We start from the raw sequence: 14,304 nt of genomic DNA, 5'->3' as shown, positions 1-14,304 counted from the left end.
AGAATAAGGGGAATAGGAACAAGCACAGTACATCATAATATAGTGTCATAATATAGTTTATTTCGAAGAAATAAACATAGGGAGAAAAAGCAGGTTCCTGCCCCCAAAGAGCTTACAATATAAGTGGTACCTGTATGAGGTGCATCAATGACCATTAAAGGTTGGAGTGTGGGGGAGGAGGGACTGTGCTCATCACCTGAGCTCCTTGAAAGAGGTGTGTGTGTGTGTGTGTGTGTGTGTGTGTGTGCAATAATCCGGAAGCAGTCAGCTCAGAATGTTGCAGCATGCTTGCTGACAGGCATATAACACCTCTGTGGAGAGATCTGCACTGGTTGCCCATTTTCTAGAGGGCCAAGTTCATCTAAAGCCCTGAAAGGCTTGGGGCCAATTTACTTGCCCACCTGACCACTTAAATCTGTTGAACCAGCATGGTTTCAGCTGTCATATAGTACTTCCTTCCACACACTTGTCAACCTTATAATGTTGCAGAAGCTACATTTGGAACTCCCAGCCTAGTGACTTCAGGCAGGTCCCTTTGCTGTACTTTTTTCATGTTGACATGTGTTTTATTCATCAAGTCAGGAAGAGAGCAGAGAGAATTGCTGTAGACCAGGCACCCCCAAACCTCGGCCCTCCAGATGTTTTGGACTACAATCCCCATCATCCCTGACCACTGGTCCTGTTAGCTAGGGATCATGGGAGTTGTAGGCCAAAACATCTGGAGGGCCGCAGTTTAGGGGTGCCTGCTGTAGACCCTTCGCATCCTGGTCGCCACCTGTTTGAGTTACTCCCATCCGGACGTCAGTATAGGACTCTATATACAAAAACGTCTAGGCACAGGAATAGCTTTTTCCCTTGTGCCATCAAATTGTTGAATCTATAGTTGTGGGCAGAAGGGAGGCCAGTTGGTGGTATGGGGTCTTTTCGCTGTGCTGTTGCATTGTGAGGGGAATAGTGTTTGTATGAGGTACGTTTTTTCTTTACATTGCAATGTAGTCGAAGGAAAATTCCAAGTATGGTTGATACTTGGCCAATAAATTTTTCTATTCTTTTCATTCTGTTCTGTTCTGTCCTATTATATTATCTTTTGATTTTTTTTTAAAAAAACCCTGTTTTCAACAGTTTTTTAATCAATAATTTTAATGTGTTATTTTTTTTGTTTTTTTGCCAATCACTCAGAGGTGGTTTTTGTTTTGTTTGTTTTTTACCATCAAGCAGTATATGACTTTTATTAAATGAATAAATGAAACATACTGGGGTGCTGGATTGCTGAAGTCACTTTGCTAGATTTGAAAACGGACTTTCAGTCTATGTGTGACGGTTTATACACCTTTGGGAAAGTATTGCAGTTGAGTGGTAGACGATGTGCTTTTCAGGCAGAAGGTTGAGGAAATCCCCTACCAAGAACCCCAGAGAGCTGCTGCCAGCCAGTGTTGACAGTACTGAGCTAGATAGATGGACTATAGTCTGACTGGCTATAAGGCAGCTTCCTATACAACAAGATCAAAACAGATTTTTTAAAATATATATGTATATATATAATCCCAATTTGAAGTTGATTTGTTATCCTGAGCACTATTTTCTGAATCCCAGCAATAAAAAAAAAGGGGGGGGGAATGAAAAAGAGGCAAATTTCATGCTGGGGCCATGCTTTTGTATGTTTTGCGGTATTTCATGCATTGTGACTTGCTGCTATTTATATTGATTATAGTTTAGTAATCCTTTATTGTAACTGTTAAGTGTAAACTGTTTAATTATTTTTTGCTGATATTTAATTGTACTACTTACTATTATATTCTAGTAGATTATTATTGCTTTATTTGATACAAGTTGTTTATTTTAAAGTTTTGTTTTTATTCTAACTTTTTTTGTATTGGAGCAGTTTGCTATTAGGCGTGTGTTCTTCGTTGTCTGTTTATTGTTCCTTCAGCTTGTAAACCACATCGTGCAAAAGAATGTAGAAAGGTGGTATACAAATTAAAAGTGAAAGGGAATGATGTGAAATTAGGAAAGGGATTGAAAAGAAAACTGCCAATCTCATAATGCCATTATACAGATATAAGGTGCCACTGCATTTGAAATACTCACCTCAGAAAAGATACTGTCAAGTTGGAAGAGGGTTCTGAAAAGGATAATCGAAATGATCGAGAGGGTGGAGCAGCTCCCAGGTGAGAAAAAGTTGCCGCATTTGAAAGTTTTTAGTGTAGAGGAAAGGCGAGCAAGAGGTGGCATGATAAAAGTTTATAAAATTGCACCTGGCGTGGAGAAAGGGAATAGAAAAAAAAAGTTTCCACCTCTCTCAGAACACTAGGACTCAGGGACAGCCATTAAGTTGAATGTTGGAAGACTCAGGGCAGATAAATGGAAGTACACAGTTAAAATGATGGAGCTTGCTCCCGCAGTGGTGGCCACCAACGTGGATAGCTTTTAAAGAGGATTAGACAAATTCGTGGAGAATAAGGCTGTCAACGGCTACTGTGCTCTGCCTCAACTGTCAGAGGCAGCAATGCTTCTGAATACCAGTTGCTGTAAACCACAGGAAGGAAGAGGGCTCTTGTACTCGAGTTTTCCTTGCTGGTTTCCCACAGGTATTGACCCCTGGGAGAACAGGAAGCTGGACTAGATGGGCCATGGGCCTGATCCTGCAAGGCTCTTCAGGTTCTTTTATGCACAATCCCCACCCCACTCACCAACTGAAACTTCCTTCTTGGTTGTTTGCAGCAAAACGCACCCCACCCAGGAATCTTTTTTAAATAAAATCTCCTTGTTAAAAGGAGCAGTTTCCAACTCCCAGGAACTCTTGAGGCATGGATGGTGGCAGCTGCCGGAACCTCCTATGTCCCAAAAATGGAAAACCTTGCAGGATTTGCGACATTCACTTTTGTGTAAAAATATGTGGAACTCAGCTGGAAGAAAACAACTCGTAAGTTACCTATTGCCAAAGGCTTGGAGGACCCTGAAAAATTCCATGCTGCTTGGTGCAATTTTATCTTGAAGACACAAATACAGACACACAGACAATGTGAAATTTGACTTTCCTAATGCAGGGGGATTTTGGTCTTTCAGATTTCAGTGGAACCCTGTGCGAGCCCAAAATTCGGCACCCCCTGCCTCTTGCCTTCTGTTGTTCATTATTTCATAGCTGCGATACCCCGCAGCAACCCCTGGGCTTGGCACCCAGTGTGGCAGAACCAGTCATGCTGCCCTAAATCTGCCTCTGCCTACTTTACCAACCTAATGTTAAGTCTCTCTAGGACAGACACCACCAAACTCCGGCCATCCAGATGTTTTGGACTACAATTCCCATCTTCCCCAACCACTGGTCCTGCTAGCTAGGGATCATGGGAGTTATAGGCCAAAACATCTGGAGGGCCGCAGTTTGGGGATGCCTGCCCTAGGACATACTGCTCTACGTTTTTGTACTTCTGTTATTTTTGTTGTATTGATTTGTTTGGTTTAGTTGAATAAAGTTAGCATGCATGTGTATATATATATATATATATATATATATATATATATATAGATATATATATAAATAATTAGAGCACATCCACTAAACCGGTGGTTTCCAATTAGGGGTCCCCTGGGGTTCCGCAAAACACACCCATCCCTCGCCTCCACCCCTCCCACTATTTTTTTTGCCATTTTTGCATGGTAATACCACAAATTTTTAGTATACCTAAAATCCTCTGCTTACTAGGGGTTACCTCACATTTTGTTCAAAAAAAATGCTTGGCAGAGGTAACTACCACAGAGTTGTCAAAATTTTCAAAAGTAGGGGGTCACTGGGTTGGCTTTTGAAAAATAGGGGGGTTCCTCAGTAATTAGCTAATTAGAAACCACTGCACTAAACGGTAACAGAAGTGGAAGACCTCCTCTCATCCCTAATCCAGTGCTTCCTCCATACCATTAGGGATATTACAGATCAGCTGTGCTACTCCTGCCCTGCTCTGATGGTCACACCAATTTGTTACCAAACACCGCAGTACAAGGCCGTCACAATAGGAAGAGGTCAAGCTATGTAAACACCAGGGCTCGGTCTACTAGCTGAGGGTCTGGTTGGCCGAGGGCATTCATGAAGCTGCCTTGTCTCCATGCAACACACTTAATGCAAACTAATGGCTCGCAAGGGTCCGCAGAGGCCTGTGGGTCAAGGAGGGGGTCGCGGTGGAGGGAGAGGTGGAGAGAGATGAGCAAGCCGATAAAATGGACCTCTATATGTCACAAAGGTCAGACAGGAACTAATTTGGGGTGTCGGAGCCCGGGTCTAGCCAAACAACCATTTAAAATGCAGCAGGTCCCAAGATGGCATATTGGGGGGTGGGGGTGGATTGCAGCTTTGAATTATCTCCCAGGGCTAAATGCTCCTTGAAAGTGGAGAACCAGAAGAGCAGGGAAAGGCGCCGGCCTCTAACCTTCCCCTTGACCGGACAATTTTGTTTCTGCTTTATAAATGTGAGCATTAGCATAAGAACGTAAAAAGTGGCAAAGTGGGTCAAGCCAAGGGGGAGGGGGGCACCTAAGCCCAGCCTTCCATTTCCACAGCAGCCAATCAGATCCCTCTGGGAAGCCCACAAGCAGCAGGTGCACAAAGTCAAGAGCCCTCCTGCCGCAGGGGAGAAATTCAATTCTGTTCACATTTAAAGGTGAACCTACCTGATTTGCAATTGCTGGACAGTTCGCGAAGAGAAATTCACATTTCCATGAATTTTGTATTGCGGTCCTCCAGCCAAGCAATGTGTAACAAAATGCATCTCTTAAAGTGTGCGTATATAGATGCATATACTACCGGTAGAGGATGTTTTAAAATGTGCTATATTAGAGGAAAGTACTTGCCTGTGTGGTGTGGTGGTTAGAGTGGAAGACCAGGTTGAACCCTCAGCCATGAAGCTCACTGGGTGACCTTAGGCTAGTCATTGCCTCTCTGCCTAACCCACCTCACAGGGTTGTTGCAGGGAGGATTTAGGGCTGCGCAAGTGTGTGGGACGACAGAGGACGAGATGGTTGGACAGTGTTCTCGAAGCTACGAACATGAGTTTGACCAAACTGCGGGAGGCAGTGCAAGACAGGAGTGCCTGGCGTGCTCTGGTCCATGGGGTCACGAAGAGTCGGACACAACTAAACGACTAAACAACAAGTGTGTGCGCGAACCGGGTGCCCCGGGCACATAGACTGATGCTGAAAATATCATTGCGGTGTTATTTCAAGCCACACTAAGTTTGTTTCCCATCAACCGATAGCATGGGGTGGAGCGGGGAGTCAGCGAGCCTTGCTCCAGCACCACATTGGCTCCATAAAATGAGTTTTAATTGTCATCCCTTAATCCTCCTCAGATGGCCTTCTGTGCATTGGAGTGCTCTGCAATTATGCTGCCCACCCCCAGTTGCACCAGCCCTAGGAAAAAAAAACTTCCAGAGGTTGCGAAGAGAAGCACGTGCGTACCACTTTAAATGTTAGCCCAGCAAATTAAGGCTTTGAGAAGGAGGTGATGGTGGGGAGAAATGCAGGTTGGTCAAGGGCAACAAATAGGGATTATTGGGAATTTCTTTCTTTCCCCTGCCTTTCTCCCCCTGCCCCCCCCTCCGCCCTACTTAATTTTGCCCAGTCCGCCAAGAATCAAAGCTTGTTTTCTTTTCAACAGACCCCCATTCATGAGAACCACAATGCGAAAGAGCCCAGACAGGTGTGGCAGTGTTAAGGTTGCTCATGGGAGCAGCAGCAGGGTGGGGGTGGGTGGGGGTGTGGAGAGCTCCCAGCACTTAAGGATAAACAAATATCATTCAGCCTCAACAGTCATTAGCCTGGGTCAAGTTGTTGGGGGTGGGATTCCCCACCCCTCCCCCTTCTCACATGCCGCCCTTTCCAAGCTTCTTGGCAATTAGCTCATCGCTATGGCTATGGCGGGTTGTGTGCTTCCACATCCGTAGTGAATGGAGTGGGAATCTTTCAGTTGTGGTGGAGGAAGAACCCTGATTGATTGATTGATTGATTGATTGCCTGCCCATCTCCTTTAAGGTCTCAGGGCAGGTTACAGCATTAAATCACAATATTAAGGACAATAGAAACAAACTTAACAATCCATAAAAATAAGGTGGGTCCTAAAAAAACATACCCCTTGGGTGTCAACAGAGGTGCGTCTTCAGCTTCCTCCAGAAGCTGTATAGCGAAAGTGCCAGACACACCTCTGTGGGGAGGGAGTTATGTCACTTACGGAGGGGCTGCCACAGAGAAGGCCCTGTCCCCAGTCACTCCCATCCCAGAGCCTTTGAGGGACCCCTCTGCCGATCCCAGCACCCAGGAAGGTCTGTAGTGAAGAAGAAAGTCTTTCATGTATTTGTGGCCAGATTTGAGGCTGCAACCCTAGTATACATTATACTTGCAGTAGCATAGTGTGTGTGTTGGGGGGGGGGCTTACAGGGGCAGTTGCCCCAGGCACAAAATTCTTAGGGGTCCAAAATTGTTGGCTCTACTATGCTTAGGGCTCAGGCCGGAGTTGGGCTCCCTCGGCAAGCAGCCCTGCTCACATTTCAAGTGCACCTCTCTGCTCCCCCTACCTCAGGTACTTGCAGTCTCCTACAGGACTTGCTGCCCAACTGACGCCTCTTGGTGAGCCAGGTTTGGGGTAGGTGGTGGGGTGGCACAATGGTGCCCTCTCCAGAGCCACTGTGCCCGCCTGCCTCCCATGGCTAACAGGCTGAGGTTGAATCCTGACAAGACAGACGTACAGGGGGGGCAGGGGGCGGGCAGGTGTGGAGGACTCCCTGGTTCTGAATGGGGTAACTGTGCCCCTGAAGGACCAGGTGCGCAGCCTGGGAGTCATTTTGGACTCACAGCTGTCCATGGAGGCGCAGGTCAATTCTGTGTCCAGGGCAGCGGTTTATCAGCTCCATCTGGTACACAGGCTGAGACCCTACCTACCTGCGTGCAGACTGTCTCGCCAGAGTGGTGCATGCTCTAGTTATCTCCCGCTTGGACTACTGCAATGTGCTCTACGTGGGGCTACCTTTAAAGGTGACCTGGAAACTACAACTAATCCAGAATGCAGCAGCTAGACTGGTGACTGGGAGCGGCCGCCAAGACCATATAACACCGGTCTTGAAAGACCTACATTGGCTCCCAGAACATTTCTGAGCACATTTCAAAGTGTTGATGCTGACCTTTAAAGCCCTAAACGGCCTCAGCCCAGTATACCTGAAGGAATCGTCTCCACCCCCATCGTTCAGCCCAGACACTGAGGTCCAGCGCTGAGGGCCTTCTGGCGGTTCCCTCCCTGCGAGAAGCCAAGTTACAGGGAACCAGGCAGAGGGCCTTCTCGGTAGCGGCGCCCGCCCTGTGGAACACCCTCCCACCAGATGTCAAAGAAAAAACAACTATCAGACTTTTAGGAGACATCTGAAGGCAGCCCTGTTTAGGGAAGCTTTTAATATCTGAAGGACTATTTTATTTTAGTATTTTGTTGGAAGCCGCCCAGACTTGCTGGGGAAACCCAGCCAGATGGGTGGGGTATAAATAAATAAATAAATTATTATTATTATTATTATTATTATTATTATTATTATTATTATGGCACTGTGGCGTGGGTGCCAGGCAAACAACTTCTCGCCAGGGCTACTATTTCTGCATATCTCCAGGTCACGATATGCCAGGTCACTGCCTCGATCGCTGCAGACCTTCCCGCTCCTGGCCAGCAGTCATGCGTGTGCATCTTCACCCTGGCCATTTGAGCCCTTTGAGGACACACAGGCATTGCACTCAGCTAAGGCAGGGTGTGGGCACACACTTTTGTGTCCCTTCCTTAGCCCCTTCCTTGCTTCCCAAGCACTGAATTGGGCTCAGAAACTAACTTCCGCTGTTTTAAAACGGTTTATCCAAGAGCTAAGTGGAACCCTGGTCAATACCCTGGCTGCTGCTGCTGCATTTTGGACCAACTGAAGTTTCCGAATCGTCTTCAAGGGCAGCCCCACGTAGAGCGCATTGCAACAATCCAGTCTTTACGTTAGCACAGCATGCAGTACAGTGAGCTACGACTTAATTCCCAAACCATCTTTGACAGGTTATGATGAGGGTTAATCCTCTCCTAAGGTCCCGTTTTGCTTTTCTCTCTTGCCCCTGGTATCCTGCCTTGGGTGGAACTCCATAATAAGCTGCTAATAGCTGATTTGCTCCGACAACAGTTCCTACAGCCTGCGCCCCATTGTGGCTTTTCTTCCCGTGGCTACCGCAACACTGCTTGGCGGCTCTGCCATGCTTCATGAATTAAATTGACATTCATGGAGGACGGCCTGACCCTCTGGGGACAGGGGGGGGTTGCAGCCACAGAGACCTTAAAGGTCAAGTGATTCTTTGGCAGACAAAAAGATGCTCTGTGTGGACCGTCGGGGGGTCCCCGGGCAATTAACTCTGCAGAAACCAAACAAGGCTCTGGCCTTTGGAGCTAGTGGGAGTTTTATAGACTTCGCTGCTGAGATCCTTTGGTTGGGCTGGTGGTGCTGGGAAGGTCATGGAGTGTCAGGTGGACCAGCGCTTTACACCCTTGAGAGGAGGAGAAAGAAAAAGGAAGGGATGGGAGGGGTTTTACAAGTGGGGGCTGCAACTCCCAGAGCAAAGGGAGAAACGGGATGAAAGTAATGGCGTGGCTGACAAATTAAGATACCTGGGACACCAAGAGGGAGAAGGAGACAGGTCCTGCCACACAGAAAATATGGTATTTACTTACTTGCTTACATATTAAATTTGTATACCGCCTTTCATCCAAATATCACAGGGCAGTTCACAATAATTGTTTTGAATGAGTTGTTCTCTCCTGCTTTACTCCATTGAGGTCATCTTGAAGTCTCATTCTGTCTTCTGCGGCATTAGCTACCCCTCCTAGTTTGGTGCCATCTGCAAATTTGATGGACGTCCCCTCAATTCCTTCGTCCAAGTCGTTTATAAAGATATTGAACAATGGGCCCAGGACGGAACTCTGCGTCATTTCCAGGATGATGAGCAGCCATTGGTGAGCGCTCCTTGGGCTCAGTTAGTCAACCAAAGACAAATGCACCTAATGGTAACATTGTCTAGCCCACATTTTACCAGCTGCTTCTCCCATTTGCAGTAGTTGCAGATATCTATAAAGCAACAAAAACCATTCTAGTTCTTTGCTTTCTCTCCAGCAGCCCTATTGTGAGGGACAGGGGATATCGCGAAGTCCCTCCCCTCCTGAGTTCAAGCCCATCCCCGAGCAAAGGGGAAAGCAGGGAGAGTTCCGATTCCAGTGGGGAAGCAGGAAGTCGTGTCCGAGGCTCAGGCAAGGTAGAGGAGCCAGGGTCCCAGGTGGGACAGGAAGGGGCAAGTAAGGGGGGAAGACCCATCCCCCCAACTCCAGAATTACGCAGGAAGAGGAGGGGCAAGAGGATGGGTCTGCCAAAGCTTTTGTGTTGGAGAAAGACGCGCCAAAAGTCATTCGGAGGTTCTGAAACCGACTGACCACATCACTCCGTGTAAATAGCAATGACTTCAGCACTGTAAATACGCAGCACCAATAAAAGAATAAAAATGCAGAGCTGCGTAGCGTCGTTACTCTGAAGTAGTCCGCTCCGGCCACTGTGACAGCAACCTCCGAATCTTTTTTTGGGCTACTTTGGAGTTGCCGGGATGAGCGTGTCAGAGGCGGAGAGATGGCGGCAGATCGCGGAGCAAGCCCAGCAAGAACTGCAGCAGCTGTCGCTGCAGGCGCAGGGGGAATTGAAGGCAGCTAAAGAAGAGACTAAGAAGGTCCAGGACGACCGGCTACAACTGGCGGAACAGGTGAGAGCGCTACAGGAAAGAGAGCAGGAATTAAGGGCGGTGGCGGTAGACCTCCAAAACAAGCTGGATGCAGAGAAAAACAAGGCGGGAGGGGCACCCCAAGTCCAAGTGCTGCCAGGAAGGAGAGCCGGGACCCTAGTGAGCAAGTTCAATGGAGACCCGAGGGAATATCAGGGCTTTGAGACTGAGATTGTGTATGCTCTTGAGCTACACCACGCTGAGTTCCCTGATGATGAGCACAGAGTAGCGTTTATTGTGGAGCACCTTACCGGGGCAGCCAGGGAGTGGCTAAGACCGTTAATCGCAACAAAGAATCCTTGCATGGAGAATGTCAAACTATTTCTAGAAGGTTTGAAAACGATGTATTCGTCCGATAGTCATATGGACCAGACTAAGGAGGAACTTCATAATTTACGCCAAGGAAATATGACAGTTCGCGCGTACTGGGCGAAATTCACCATGCTGGTGCACAGATTGGGGTGGGAATTAGAGTCACCCCCAATGCAAGCGGCGTTCTACTTGGGGTTGCATGAGGACGTGAAGGATGAGCTCTCGAGAGGTCCAAAGCCCAGTAATATGGATCAGCTGAGCAAAGCGGCTCTGGCGGTGGGGGTGAGACAGGAATCCCGGTGGAGCGACAAACAAGCAACGCGCGCAAAGCGGGCTTGGTTCCCACGGTCGCAGGAGAAGCCACTCCCCCAACAGCCCTTCCAAGCCACGCCTGGGGCCAGCCAAGACCAGGAACCCATGCAGATTGACAGCGCGCGCGCGCGGGCTTTTCAAACCCCAGCGGCGCCAAGACGCAAGGAGGGAAGGGGTGGGAATTGCTTTCTCTGCAACTCCCCCCAGCATCTCGTCAGAGACTGCCCACATCGCAGGGAGTGGCAAGGAAAGGCGGGAACGGTTGTGCCCTCCCCCACTGACGCAGCACCACAGCAGGGAAACGGGAAAGCCTGGCTGCAGGAGACAAGGGGCAGCAGCCAGGCACAGTCAGCAGACAACAGCCCCAGCCCGCCCACCCGCACAGAGAGGAGCAGAGCCAGCCCACCCCTCCCAGAGCAGGAGTGGTTCTAGAAGTGACGCTAACGCTCCCAAATGGCTATCCCCTGACAGTCCTCGCCCTAATTGACAGTGGGGCGTCCGCAAACTTCTTCTCGAGGAACTTTGCAGAAGAGCACCAGATCCAGCTGCTGCAGCTGGATTTTCCTCTGCATGTGGCAACCATTGACGGCAGAGAGCTGCTGGGAGGGGCCATCACTCATCAAACCCCCCCCCCATGAGAATGACGGTGGGAAGGCACTCAGAGACACTGGCATTCAACGTCACCACCATCTCAGACCCCCCCATCGTCTTGGGCATGAGCTGGCTGGCGCGCCACGACCCCTCCATCAGTTGGCACCAGAGATGCATCACGTTTGGATCGGACTTTTGCCTGGAACATTGCATGCAGCACCAACCAGGGGAGGGGCCTCCGATAGCCACGGTGGCCACCATGCACGTCAAAGGGGGTGAGGCGATACCCAAGCCGTACTGGGACCTGCAGGAGGTCTTCAGCGAAGCGGAGTCCGACCACCTACCCCCACACAGGCCTTTTGACTGCCAGATCAACCTGGTGCCAGGGGCAACTATACCCCCAGCCAAGCTGTACGCCATGTCAGACCAGGAACTGGAGGATCTGCGCGCTTTCATCGACAAGAACCTCAAGCGAGGGTTCATCAGAGAAAGCAAGGCAGCAGGGGGCAGCCCGGTCTTCTGGGTGGACAAGAAAGACACGCAACAGCGCCGTCTGGTGGTGGATTTCAGACGGCTGAATTCGGTGACGGAGCCAGTGGCTTTCCCCATGCCCAGAGTGGATGACCTCCTGACAGCGGCACGCAGGGGCAAGATTTTCACCAAGCTAGACCTGAGGGGGGCGTACAACTTGATCAGGATCCGGGAAGGCGATGAATGGAAAACCACGATGTTCACGCCTCTGGGCTCTTTTGAATATCTGGTGATGCCATTCGGGTTGCAAGGGGGCTCAGCATGCTTCCAGGCCTTCATGCACCACGTCCTGGGGTCCCTCCTCTTCAGGAAATGCTTGGTCTTCCTGGATGACATCCTTATCTATTCCGATGACCCAGTGCAGCATGTGAAAGATGTCAGGGAAGTGTTGCAGCGCCTGAAGGAGAACCACCTGTATGTGAAGCTGGAGAAGTGCAAGTTTCACACCAAGGAGGTGGACTTCCTGGGCTACAAGCTGTCAGACAAGGGGCTAGCGATGGACAAAGACAAGGTGCAGGCCATCCTGGACTGGCACAGCCCCAGGACGCGCAAGGATGCCCAACGCCTACTAGGCTTCGCCAACTTCTACAGGAAGTTCATCAAGAACTTCTCTCGAGTTACGGCTCCCATCACTGACTGCCTGAGAGGCAAGCAGAAGTTCAGGTGGACACCAGAGGCGCAAGCAGCGTTCGAAAGCCTCAAGAGGGTGTTCGCCTCAGACCAGAACCTGTTCCACGTGGTTCAGGACGCGCCCCTACGCATTGAGACAGATGCTTCTGATAAAGCTGTGGGCGCCATTTTGTTGCAACTGGACGCCAACAGGGAGTGGAGACCCTGTGCCTTCTTCTCCAGGAAGTTGACCCAGCCAGAGCGAAACTACACGGTTTTTGATCGGGAACTTCTTGCGATCCACGCGGCGTTCCAGCACTGGAGACACTTCCTGGTGGGCGCCAAGCACCCCATCCAGGTGTGCACAGACCACAAGAACCTGGAGTTCTGGAGAACTGCCAGGGTGCTCAACCAGCGGCAGATACGGTGGGCAGAGTTCTTCTCGAACTTCAACTTCTCCATACACTACATCCCGGGAGAGCAGAATGTCAGGGCGGATGCCCTCTCCCGCAAGCCAGAGTACATGGAGGAGGAGGCGCCACCAGCCCCAAGGCACATTTTCCCCCCGTCAGCATGGTCCTGCGGAGCAGCAGTGGTGAGCGAGGCAGAACTCACAGCACTGACGGCAGCGGATGAATTTGCCAACCGCATCTTCAGAGAACTGAGAGGGGGGAGGGAGCAGGCAAAAGACTTTGCAGAACGCAGAGGGCTGCTTTTCTACAAGGGTGCACTGTACCTGCCCACCACCCAGCTTAGACGTACGGTCCTCAAGCAGATGCACGACAACCCAACGGCGGGGCATTTTGGAAGGGACAAGACCACTCAACTAGTCATGAGACACTTCTGGTGGCCAGGGGTGAGGGAAGATGTTCGAGACTATGTACGGGGCTGTGACACCTGCCAGCGGGCAAAGGTGGTCAGAGCAGCGCCACCAGGGTTGCTGGAGCCCTTAGCCACGCCACACAGGCCGTGGGAAGTGGTGTCCATGGACTTCATCACAGATCTGCCTTCTTCCAGGGGTAAGACCGCAGTGTTGGTGGTGGTGGACCTCATGTCCAAAATGTGCCACTTTATACCGTGTGCCAGGGCAGTCTCTGCAGAAGAGACAGCCAAACTGTTTGTTGATCACGTTTTCAGACTGCATGGATTACCTTTAAGGGTTATTTCGGATCGTGGCCGCCAATTTGTTTCCAGGTTCTGGCGGCGGCTCATGAACCTCCTGCAGGTGGAGGTCAGCTTATCGACGGCTAGACACCCGCAGACCAACGGACAAGCGGAGAGGGTCAACGCCATTCTGCAGCAGTACCTGAGATGCTACGTCAGCCAGCGGCAAACGGACTGGGTGGATCGCCTGCCACTAGCAGAATTTGCCTACAACAATGCAGTGCACGTCTCCACAGGGGTGTCGCCCTTTAAGGCCAATTACGGGCGCGACCTCAGATCTTTCCCAGAGAGGGAGGGGGAGGAGGAAGAGGAGGGCCCACAGGCTGAGGATTGGGCAGAGGAGCTGGAGACGGTGCACCAGCAGCTCAGAGAACACTTGGAGAGGGCCAAGGAAGTGTACAAAAAGGGGGCAGATCGCCACAGGCGACAAGGGGAGGTCATCAGGGTGGGGGACAAGGTGTGGTTGTCCTCGGAGGGCCTTCCCACCAGAGGGAGGTGCAAAAAGCTGGCACCCAAAAGGCTGGGCCCCTTCACGGTCACGCAACAGGTCAACCCGGTGGCATACAGGCTGGCACTGCCAGAGGACATGAGGGTGCATCCAGTGTTTCATAGATCGCTGCTGTCGCCGTACAGGGAAAGCAGCAGGCTCCGAGACAGCGAACAAACCCCCGAGGGAGGGGGGGAGAGGGGAGGCAGGGAGCAACTCAATGAGGCCACGGCCATCCTTGATTCACGGAGAGGGGTGGGGGGCCTGGAGTACCTCATGGCATGGGAGGATGCTCCACCGTCCCAGAATGAATGGGTCCCGGCCACTCAGATACAGGAGGAATTCTTGGTGGAAGAATTTCACGCCCTCTTTCCCCACAGACCCAAGCCCTGGCACATGGAAAGGGAGGGGGAGGAGGAGGAGGCACGGGAGAGCAGCTCACCATGGCGCTGGGAAGCGGAGTTTGAGGAACCAGAGGATGAGGTATGGGT

Source organism: Zootoca vivipara, chromosome 17, assembly GCF_963506605.1.
Source record: "Zootoca vivipara chromosome 17, rZooViv1.1, whole genome shotgun sequence".
Taxonomy (NCBI): domain Eukaryota; kingdom Metazoa; phylum Chordata; class Lepidosauria; order Squamata; family Lacertidae; genus Zootoca; species Zootoca vivipara.
Note: the sequence above shows the minus strand (reverse complement) of the source record.